This window comes from Hibiscus syriacus, unplaced genomic scaffold, assembly GCF_006381635.1.
Source record: "Hibiscus syriacus cultivar Baekdansim isolate YM2019G1 unplaced genomic scaffold, ASM638163v2 tig00109972_pilon, whole genome shotgun sequence".
Classification (NCBI taxonomy): Eukaryota; Viridiplantae; Streptophyta; class Magnoliopsida; order Malvales; family Malvaceae; genus Hibiscus; species Hibiscus syriacus.
Genome location: NW_024062543.1, coordinates 2,569,693 through 2,582,244, shown reverse-complemented (window position 1 = coordinate 2,582,244; position 12,552 = coordinate 2,569,693). Strand labels below are relative to the sequence as shown.

The window sequence follows — 12,552 nt, the reverse complement described above, 5'->3', positions numbered from 1 at the left end:
AAGTTAATGTTCAACTCAGAAAATCATCAAAATTTTAAAGGAAAATAATAAATTTGAAATATAATGAATATTCGAGTGCCCATTTCGTAACTTTTAATAATCGAGAGACTCAACAATCAACACTATAAAGATCATTTTATAATTTTTAACAATCGATAGACTTAATAAACATTACTCTATAGTTGGAGGCACATTTGTATACTTTATCTTTTATTAAAACTCTGATTAGATTAGTTTATTTAGTATATTATTTTAATCTACTAAGAGGTCTTAGCAATAATATATATATATATATATTATAAAAATTTAAATTTAAATAATTATATTATAAGATATGAATATGTTGTTATAGATTAAAAAATATAAACATATTATTTTTTAATCACTCCTAATTATTTGAAAAAGTGATAATTTATTAAAAATTTTAGTAAATAATAAGTATTTTTATCCAATTAAGTTTTTAAAATAAAGTACTAATTTTTTAAATATTTAAAATATAATTAATTTTGTTATAAAATTAAATGCATTGAACGTCTTCAATGATAAATAAAATCGTCTTTTTTTTCCCTAAAATTTTAAATTTAAACATTATATTTATCAAATACTATTTTTTATGACACATTTAAACAACACATGTTTATATAATTAAATTTAAATAATTTTTTAATTATTAAATCATATAAATGTTTATATATTTCAATTTTATCAACACAAAGAAAGGATATTTATATGTTTGAAGAAAAGAAAATTATGCTATAGATTTATCAATCAAACGGATCTTTGAAAACATACATATGGCGCATTTAGCTTTGTAGTTACATAAACTCTATCAACGGCCTAGATTTGCTCATCTCCCCCAGATTCCCTTCCCAGCCTTCAGCAATGAAGCATACAGCAGCTCGTTCCAAGTGTCGGGTACTCTGGCAAGCACCAATGACTGCAATCTTGAACCGCCACCGCGCGATCCCGTCTTCTTCGGTCTTGTTTCCTCGATAAATCGAGGGATGCACACTTTCCGGTAATCGGTGAGCCTGCTTACGTTGAGGTATATGACTGGAGTTTTGGTCTGTTGAGAACATGTTCCAGGGCTCTCATCTTGGAGGGGTAATTGGTCAAGTATGTTTCGTTGGTGATCGGCTCAGTTTTCCTGGTGACATTTCCCTCCGGAGTTCCATTGGCCTCCCCTGCACCGATATCCAGATACGCATCAGACTCGAGTATTTAAGACGGAGAGTCCGAAACATAGCAGTGTAGCCTACATACTACATCTGCGCACACATGTATCAGTATGATATGTTAACCTGTATGCAAATAGAGAAAAGAGGTTCATACCAGAATGGGCAACAGAGTATCCCCTGAAGAAAACCTGAGTCCGACTGCAGTTGACGTTTGCGTCGACCCATCTCGACCAGGTTGTTACTGCCTTCTGATACGCTTTCAGGACTTTGAGCCGAGGTACACGTGGTCGCCTTCTTGGTAATAGTCTTCCCTGCATGATCACAAAAGCCAATGGCATCATAATGGTAATGTAACATGCAAAGCACAAGAGTTTACTGGTGTGGAGTCACCCTTTGGAAGTTTTATCATGAGTCCACCAATGACCCGTGTTGAACACTATGAGATCAGCATCATGATACATTGAAGTTGCAGGATCCATGAGATCCAACTTGAGTGTCTCGATCGATCCATTTGCTCGCTTGAAAGACGATTCTTGGATGAGAAACGGAGCAGAAACGAAGTCCACCGAGCATTGTAATCCTACAAGGACATCAAATCATGTTCTTATAGATGCAGATACAGTTGGTATAGATTTTGTAACACAAACGTTAATCTCTCCCAAAAAAAATTGCCTCAAACCTGAATGCAAAAACTCTCCGCTTCTTAAAATCAGTTCTGCCGGAAATTCGTAAACCCTCTTCTTTTTCTGACGCTATGGCGGAGAATGCACACCATCGACTCCCACATATTCCGGTTCAATGAATCGCCGATGTAAACCAACCTTTTTCCTCTCAATTTCTCGAGAAGATCATTTGCATTCAGCTGTATGATGAAAGAGTTAAAAGAGCTTTTCATGTTCCTCGCATGAAGATGGGGAGCTTACCGTGGTATGTCGCATCCATTTGGCTGCCATCTTCACTTAATGTAGCCATCATCAGGCCTCCCATTGCGCTGACAATCGAAGTCTTTGTCGATGAAAGGAAGAACCTGTCCGATAATATGGCTTCCGACGACCGTTTTTCACCCACTTACCGTCAAAGAGATCACACGTCTTGAAAGTCTCATTATGCCTTGGATCATTCAATTCCACGGCCTTATCTTCTCCGACAACTTCCTCTTTGATCGGCGAATCGCCCTCATTGTTCGCATTCGCATTTCCACCTACCAAAGTTCCATTATTTGCTGCCTCAGAGAAATTTCCCAACCGGGTTCTCCGGAAACGGCCGATTATCCTCAATCTGCTTCAAAAGTCTTGCTTTTCTGTAAGTTGACGCATTGTCAGGTTGAATCTTTTTCTCGGTGCCAACAGGCCCCTGCCGCAGTCCCTCGGCACAGGCGTCCGCTGCAGTGCCTCGGCAACTGAGGAGCGAAGTGAAACGGCGGTGGCATTGCTCGTCTCGGGCTATAAGACTCTTGGAACAAAGACCCGACGAAACAGGACCTTTAGGAGAGTTGAGCAAGAGGGCGTGAGTGCTATAAGAGAAGCCACCAACCCCCAGACAGCCTCGAAACCACCTTTCCTCCCGGGACAATATCTCCGACAAACCATTTCATTACATCCATCGTACTCGAATCGTCTTTTCAGAGTGATTTGTTTGATGCTCCAATCGTCGAAGATTGAAGATTTATCCGTCTGTTTTGCTCCGGTTGTTAATGCACGCATGCATTACAACGGATTGCCACTGCATTCCATTGTTTTGATCGATGTTTCCTCTGCTATTATTTGTAAGTTGACGTAGTTGTTTCACCATTGTCATCCATTACTGTAGGTATGCACTCCTCGTTTACTTTTGGTCAGATTTAATTTGTTTGCTTGCATGATCTCGTTTGGTTAAACCTGTGAGTGCATAACTACTTATTGGTTCATTCTTTGTTAAAAAAATAATGATATTTTTGGCCTTAAATGGCTTTTTACATTTACGACTTTATATAACACCAACATTAATAAGTTGTAACCAAACCAACATCCTTCTACCTTAGTCTCAGCTAACATCAACTAATTAACTAATTAGTTAATGTTTCAAATGTATCATTTGTCCAACATTTTATAATGTATAAATTATATCCTTTATCAGGACGGCAGATCTCTGACGGTATTCTTGTTGCTCATGAGATATACATTACATAAATTCAGCAACGAATGGGACTAACAAAGGTGCTACGATGAAATTAGATATGAAAAGGCATATGATAGGGTGACATGGAACTTTCTACGTGGATTATAACCAAGCTAGATTCGATCATGGATTTATTAACTTAATAATGCAGTGAGTTATAACAGTCATATTTTCAGCCTGGGTCAATGGCTCACTCACTCGTGAATTCACCCCCGCAAGGGGATTGAGACAAGGGATCTGTTATCGCCTTTTTTTTTCTTGTTTGTTAACCAAGGATTGTCGGCTTTGTTCCATGAAGCACAAAAGACAGGTCTAATTAAAGGGATTCGAGCTTCTCAACAAGGTCCAAGTGTCTCTCATCTCTTTTTTTTTGCGGATGATAGTCTGATCTTTCTAAAGAACTCCATGTATGAGGCTATTCAGATCAAGGAAACATTAAACGTTTACACACATGCTTATGGTCAACGTGTGAACTTAACTAAATCAGTATTGTACTTTAGCCCACGAACCTTACCAGAACATCGTACACAAATGGTTAATATCTTAGGTATATAGGCTGTCGACTACATAGGCCATTACTTAGGACTTCCATTATATATTGGGGGGGAAAACTCGTATCTACGAGATAAGGTTCATGAACGCGTTACTGAATGGACAAAACGGTTGCTATCCTCTGGCGGTAGGGAGGTATTTCTAAAGTTCGTGGTTCAAGTCCTCCCCCAGTACGCGATGCCTTATTATCTGATTCCAGGACACTTGTTTAATGAAATCTCTGGCATAATGCGACGATTTTGGTGGACATGTAAGATCTCATAACGTGGATGGTCGTTAGTGGCGTGGTCAACAATTTATACCCCGAAGAGTCAAGTGTGGCTTGGGTTAAGGGATCTTCGCTCTTTTAATTTGGATATGCTCGGTAAATAAATATAAAGATTAATTCATCATCCTGACTGTTTGTTGGCATAGTCTGAAAGCACATACTATCCAATTGAGACATACTAAGTGCCCCTAAGGGCGATAGGAGTTCTTATGCTTGGAAGGGTATTCACAAAACCATCCAAGCTTTATCGAGTACATTGTTTTGGAGAGTATGATGGAATAGTAGTATTCATATGACGAAAGATCATTGGGGCAGATCAAAGCTAGTCTCTCTCTCGAGAGACTATTCCTATCTTCCTACACAACAAGTTCGGGCTTGGAATTTAATAAAGCAGACATTACAACTTTATGATAGATATTTTTTTTAAAATTAATAAATTTAATAATAATGATAATAATAATAATAATGGGTCCATTTATCCAAATATGGGTCCTATTTCCTTGTCTATATTTTTATCCATCTCCTTACTTCCACATTTTTTTCTAAAAATAAAGATAAATTATTTATTTAATCAATTATTTACTTTTATATTAATTATTTTATTTAGTCATCAATTTTATTTTATTTTTGATAAATATAATAACTTACATTGTTATAATAATAACTTTTTTTTTTGGTAAAGAAAGAGCAAATTACAGAAATCTAAGCACGCACATTGCTGCTATCATCTTTACGTAAAGTTGTATAAATTCAGCAACGAATGGGACTAACAAAGGTGCTACGATGAAATTAGATATTGAAAAGGCATATGATAGGGTGACATGGAACTTTCTACGTGGAGTTATAACCAAGCTAGGATTCGATCATGGATTTATTAACTTAATAATGTAGTGAGTTATAACAGTCATATTTTCAGCCTGGGTCAATGGCTCACTCACTCGTGAGTTCACCCCCGCAAGGGGATTGAGACAAGGGATCTGTTATCGCCTTTTATTCTTGTTTGTTAACGGCTTTGCTCCATGAAGCACAAAAGACAGGTCTAATTAAAGGGATTCGAGCTTCTCAACAAGGTCCAAGTGTCTCTCATCTATTTTTTTTGCGGATGATAGTCTGATCTTTCTAAAGAACTCCATGTATGAGGCTACTCAGATCAAGGAAACATTAAACGTTTACACACATGCTTATGGTCAACGTATGAACTTAACTAAATCAGTATTGTACTTTAGCCCACGAACCTTACCAGAATATCGTACACAAATGGTTAATATCTTAGGTATATAGGCTGTCGACTACATAGTGTTGTGGAAGACGACTATCGGATAGAACAAAATCGCAACTGATAATTTGAGAAAATAAAAAATGAAGATAAAAGAGACACAAAATTTACGTGGAAAACCCCTAAAAATTTAGGGTAATAACCACGGGCAACGGTAGAAGAATTTCACTATGAGAAAATAGGAATTACAACCTCTCTCGATCTACCAAAGAGAAAACAATGATAATTCTCTCTAGATAAAAAGGAGAAAACAACTCTTAAGAAACTCTCTAAAATCTCTCTAGTATTGGAAGAAAGCTAGAATGCTTTGGGATAGTTTTGAAGCTAAATGAGCTAGGGTATTTATAGTTGAAATTTAAGGACTAATCTTATAAATACCCTAAAGTTTAGTGACTAAAGTTTGTAATTTACCCATTTAATTTTCAAATATTATTGCACCTAATTTTGACATTGTTGCACCTAATTTTGACATTGCAATATTAGGTGCCTAACTTGAACCAATTTTCTGCCGCCCAAGCTTTGACATTTCAACAATCTCCCACTTGAAGATTTGATTGGAACAATCATATCTTCATACCATTCTTTCTACCTTGTACCATCATGTTGCTTACGTCTCTAACAGGCCACAAGAGGATCGACACCAGGTAAATTTATCAGCGTTGATCGCCTTCGTCATGAAATCTGCTATGTTGTCTTTGGTATGGATCTTCTGCATATCTACTGTCCCTTCTTCCACCTTTTCACGAATGAAATGATACTGAACTCGTATGTCTTTTGTCCTTGAATAAAATGCTGGATTCCTTGCTAGATGCAAGACGCTTTGACTGTCACAAAATAGAGACACATACTCTTGATTGTGCCCAAGCTCCTCCAATAGCATCTTCAACCAAATTGCTTCTTTACTGGCTTGTGTAGCTGCTACATATTCTGCTTCTGTTGTTGACGTAGCCACAACTGACTGTAATTTTGAAACCCAACTTACAGCTCCACCAGCAACTTTGAACACATACCCTGTAGTAGATTTGCTTTTATCCAAATCCCCTGCATAGTCAGAATCTACATACCCATTGATTAGTAAGTTTGATCCACCGTAACATAATGCAACATTTGAGGTCCCTTTGATGTATCTTAGGATCCTCTTTACTGTATTCCAATGCTCTGTGCCTGGATTCGCCATGTACCGACTAACCACTCCCACTGCTTGTGCAATGTCTGGTCTTGTGCATATCATAGCGAACATTAAACTTCCCACTGCTGATGCATACGGTACTCGAGACATCTCCATCCTCTCTTCTACTGCTATGATTCATACTGGAGGATAATTTGAAGTTAATAGGAAGAGGGGTAGATATTGGCTTACAATCTTGCATGTTGAATCGCGACAAGATCTTCTTCAAGTAATTCTTTTGTGAAAGCCAAATCTTCCTATTACTTCTGTCTCGGTGAATTTGCATCCCTAGAATCTTGTTTGCTGATCCCAAGTCCTTCATTTCAAATTCCCTAGCCAGTTGTGCCTTCAATTCTTCAATATGATCTTTGTTGGGTCCTGCAACCAACATGTCATCCACATACAACATCAAAATAACAAAATCGTTATCACCAGACCTCTTGAAATAAGCACAAGGGTCTGCATTAAGTCTGTTGTATCCAATGCACATAATGAAAGAATCAAATCTCTTATACCAACACCTCGGCGCCTGCTTTAGACCGTACAGAGATTTGTTCAACCTGCAAACCAAGTTCTTCTTTTCTTTTTCTTCAAAACCTTCAGGCTGGAGCATATTCTTCAAGATTTCCATGAAGAAAAGTTGTTTTAACATCTAGCTGCTCTATATGTAAGTCCAATGTAGCACACATTGTCAAAACTACTCGAACTGTTGTTAGTCGAACCACAGGAGAAAATATTTCATTGAAATCAATACCTTCTTTTTGAGCATATCCTTTGACCACCAGTCTTGCACGATACCTCTCAACTTGATCGTCACCATTTCGCTTGATTTTGAAGACCCATTTGTTACCAATCGGCTTCCTTCCTTGTGGTAGTGGCACAAGGTCCCATGTATTATTTTTATGAAGGGCTTCGATTTCTTCTTGCATTGCCATCATCCACAGTGAAGCATATGAGCCTTTTATTGCCTCCTGGTATGTTGATGGCTCACCGTCCTCTGTTAAAAGGCAGTATGCAATATTACCTTCTATAACATAATCTGAGTGCCAATTGGGACGTCTTCTCACACGATCTGATTGACGAGTTGTTGGTGCTTCAGAACTCTCTGGTTCTTGTTCATCATGTGCTGGTTCTGCTTTAGAAGAATCTCATTGTTCAAACTCCTTTTCCACATTTATCTGTGTAGTCTCTGACTTTTCAGTGCTATCATCGTCTTCTTTTCTTTGTAGTTTATCCTCTACAAAGATAACATCCTTGCTGATAATCACTTTGCAGGCAGTGGGATCCCACAAGCGATACCCCTTGACTCCATCAGCATACCCCAAGAATTTGCATTTCCTGGATTTTGGATCCAGCTTTGAGATTTCTTGGGAGTTGTACATCACGTACACAATATTTCCAAATATATGGATGTTTGAATAATCAGCTGGTTTACCAGTCCACATCTCCATTGGTGTTTTCAGCTCTATTGCAGTTGATGGAGCTCGATTCACCAAATAACAGGCGGTATTGACTGCTTCTGCCCAGAATGATTTTTCTAGGTCTGCGTCCCTCAACATTGCTCTTGTTCTTTCTAACAAGGTTCTGTTCATCCGCTCTGCCACTCCATTTTGTTGAGGAGTGTTTGCCACTGTGAACTGTCTTTTGATGCATTCTTTCCTGCAAAAGTCATCAAATTCTTCGCTTGTGTATTCTCCTCCATTATCTGTTTTGAAACACTTGATCTTATTTCCAGAATCAAGTTCCACCCGCGCTTTGAAGATTTTGAAAGTTGAAAACACATCTGACTTCTTCTTAATAGGATACACCCAACATCTCCTAGAGTAGTCTTAATAAATGAGACAAAGTATTTTGCTCCACCTAGTAACTGGTGCTTGTCATACGTCAGAATGAACTAATTCTAGAACATTTTGCCTCTAGAATTTGACGTTGAATTTCAACCGGTGCTGCTTACTTGTTATGCAATGCTCACACAAAGTAAGTGATACCTTTGTTAAGCCTGGAAGTAGTTTTTGCTCTACAAGAACTTTCATTCCTTGTTCTGACATGTGTCCAAGTTTCTGATGCCATAGCATTGCCAATCCACGGAACACCTTCTGATTCCTTTCCGTGTTTCAATCTTGCTTGCATTATTATCCAACAATCCGTAGGATAATAAATTTTTCTTCAGGCCTTTCACGTGCCGCACATCTCGAACAACTTTGATTGTTCCATCGTACATCTTCAATTTGATGGTTCCCACGCCAATGATCTTTAAGGCACGATCATTGCAACTATACACAGATCCTCCTGAGACAGGTTCATAATGATAGAACCATTCTCTTCTTGAGGTCATGTGATATGTTGCTCCCGAATCAATGAGCCATATATCTGCAAATCGTTTTTTCCTTCCACGGTGGTTGACGCTTCACAGCATAGAGCATTCCCCATCATCTGAAGTGTTTGCAGTATTGCCTTGTGGATTGGAGTTTTTATTTAGACTCCACAATCATTCTTCAAGTGACCCTTCTTTCCACAGTTGTAACACTTTAAATTCTTCTTGCTTCTCGACTTCGATCTACCATGTTTGTGACTGTTGCTTTGGCCACGTTCTGTTGATCTCCCTCTCATCGTTGTCATCGTTATCAACGCTTCTGCTTGTTGCAGATTACTTGTCGTCTTCCTTGTTCTTGCGCCGATTTTCTTCTTGTAGAACAGCAGCTGCAACGTCATCGAAGACTAGACTGGTGACATTACTGTTTGTCAAGTTGATGATGAGTTGATCATATGAATCCGGTAGACTTTGAAGTAGAAGTTCAGTACGTTCTTGTTCTCCTATTTTACAGCTTAAAGATGTAAGCTGAGAAAATAAAGTGTTCAGTGTATTTAATTGCTCCGTCACTGAAGTAGATTCTGGCATACGGAGAGTGTACAATTTTCTCTTAAGGAAAATTTTATTGTGCAGCGATGGGCCTCGTACATTTGGTGAGATGATCCCATATCCTTAGCTGTTTTTTTCTCCCGATGCTTGACAATACTTCATCTGCTAATGCTAGATGAAAGTTTGCCATAGCATTCCCGTCCATTTCGATCCATTTGTTGTCATCTGTGAAATCTACCGGTCTTTCACTGATAGATGCTAGATACCCGTCTTTCCTCGGGATAGCTTTCATCTTCAATTTCCACAATGAGAAATTTCTCCCATTGAATTTTTCAATATCAAATTTCGTTGCCATAGCTTCTTTTACAGATAGCTCCCTATTCACTATCGTGAATAGTTCTCTGGAACCTTCAAAGAATGGGTAATACCTTCTTACTTCTTAGTTGGAGGATCCACCTTTTGGTGGCAACCACAAAGACAATAAGCAGATATTACACACTCTAATCTAGCTCTGATACCAATTTTTGCGGAAGACGGCTATCAGATAGAGCAAAATCGCAACTGATAATTTGAGAAAATAAAAAATGAAGATAAAAGAGACACAAAATTTATGTGGAAAACCCCTAAAAATTTAGGGTAAAAACCACGGGCAACAGTAGAAGAATTTTACTATGAGAAAATAGGAATTACAACCTCTCTCGATCTACCAAGGAGAAAACAATGATAATTCTTTCTAGTTCTTTCTAGATAAAAAAGAGAAAACAACTCTTAAGAAACTCTCTAAAATCTCTCTAGTATTGGAAGAAAGCTAGAATGCTTTGGGATAGTTTTGAAGCTAAATGAGCTAGGGTATTTATAGTTGAAATTTAAGGACTAATCTTATAAATACCCTAAAGTTTTAGTGATTAAAGTTTGTAATTTACCCATTTAATTTTCAAACATTATTGCACCTAATTTTGACATTGTTGCATCTAATTTTGATATTGCAATATTAGGTGCCTAACTTGAACCAATTTTCTGCCTCCCAAGCTTTGACATTTCAACACATAGGCCATTACTTAGGACTTCCATTATATATTGGGGGGGGGGGAACTCGTATCTACGAGATAAGGTTCATGAACGCGTTACTGAATGGAAAAAACGGTTGCTATCCTCTGGCGGTAGGGAGGTATTTCTAAAGTTCGTGGTTCAAGTCCTCCCCCAGTACGCGATGCCTTATTATCTGATTCCAGGACACTTGTTTAATGAAATCTCTGGCATAATGCGACGATTTTGGTGGACATGTAAGATCTCATAGCTGGATGGTCGTTAGTGGCGTGGTCAACAATTTATACCCGAAGAGTCAAGTGTGGCTGGGTTAAGGGATCTTCGCTCTTTTAATTTGGATATGCTCGGTAAACAAATATAAAGATTAATTCATCATCCTGACTGTTTGTTGGCATTAGTCTGAAAAGCACAGTACTATCCAAATTGAGACATACTAAGTGCCCCTAAGGGCGATAAGAGTTCTTATGCTTGGAAGGGTATTCACAAAACCATTCAAGCTTTATCGAGTACATTGTTTTGGAGAGTATGATGGAATAATAGTATTCATATGACAAAAGATCATTGGGGCAAATCAAAGTTAGTCTCTCTCTCGGGAGACTATTCCTATCTTCCTACGCAACAAGTTCGGGCTTAGAATTTAATAAAGCAGACATTACAACTTTATGATAGATTTTTTTTTTAAAATTAATAAATTTAATAATAATGATAAAAATAATAATGGGTCCATTTATCCAAATATGGGTCCTATTTCCTTGTCTATATTCTTTTCCATCTCCTTACTTCCACATTTTTTTCTAAAATAAAGATAAATTATTTTTAATCAATTATTTACTTTTATATTAATTATTTTATTTAGTCATCAATTTTATTTTATTTTTGATAAATATAATAACTTACATTGTTATAATAATAAATTTTTTTTTGGTAAAGAAAGAGCAAGTGCTGCTATCATCTTTACGTAAAGTTGTATAAACTTCCGGCCATCCGTCGAAAACAATGGTTTTTCAACTCAACCAAATATTCCAAATGAGCGCTTCGAATAGAATGCCCCAGTTCTCATGTTGTCCAGCAAAACTCGTTGCATCCCCAAGGTTTGTTTTCAGCCATGATTGTAAATCCATCCCAATAAATTCCTGAAGTCGATCCGTTTTGATCACTGCTTCCCAAACTGTTAAAGCTGAAGGACACTGTCGAAGCGGGTGGTTGATGTCCTCAACCGGCGCAAAGCAAACCGGGCAGCTGCTATCCGTCGTTAGATGTCGACGCATGCGTTCAGCATTCGTCATTACACGTCCCCAGTAGACTAACCAAAGAAAGAGCTTAATTTTTTGGAGCCCCCTATACTTGTGAATAACCATCCATAATTCACCAGCTTCCATGTTTCGATCCTCATCCAAACTCTCATAAGCTGATTTAATGGTGAATTTCCGATCCTCTCTCAAGTTCCATCCCACCATATCTGAAGCAAAGTGAGCTAAAGGCCCTTTCTTGGCCGCAATGGATAGAAGGACTCTTACCGGAAGAAAAGATTCAAAACAGTCCCATCTCCAATTCCCTTGCGCATCTACCATGGCTGCCACCGTTACTGTGTAAACCAATTGCACCAGCGGATGTCACATGGTTAATTAACGGTCCATAATCATCAAGCCAAGCATCGAACCAAAAGTCGACCTTCTGACCATTGCCAATACACCGCTGTATTCTTTCGAACATCATTCCACACACAAGCTGGGCCCTTCCAAAGATGAGAACTTCTTGAATTATTTAGCTCCTCCGGCACGGCCTCCGTACATCTATATTTCGCTCTCAAGAATTTAACCCACAGTGAATCTCCTTTCGTCAAGAAATTGAAGGGTAATTCAGCCCGCCAAAGAGAGTATCCGCATCTTTCAACCACTTAAACGAGATTGAACCATTTGAATTAAATATTGATAGGATGCCTTCGTTACCCGACCATGAAGTAAAGGAAACGCCATATCTAATAATTTTAATGGTAAATTACCAATTAAATTTCAATTTAAAATAGATAAATATTTAAATAAAATT

General features: G+C 37.9%; 1 pseudogene; it reads right to left on the bottom strand.

Annotated features, from left to right (window-relative positions):
• Window positions 1–847: 847 nt before the first annotated feature.
• Window positions 848–2,131, bottom strand: LOC120211350 (annotated as a pseudogene).
• Between the last annotated feature and the right edge of the window lie 10,421 nt (window positions 2,132–12,552).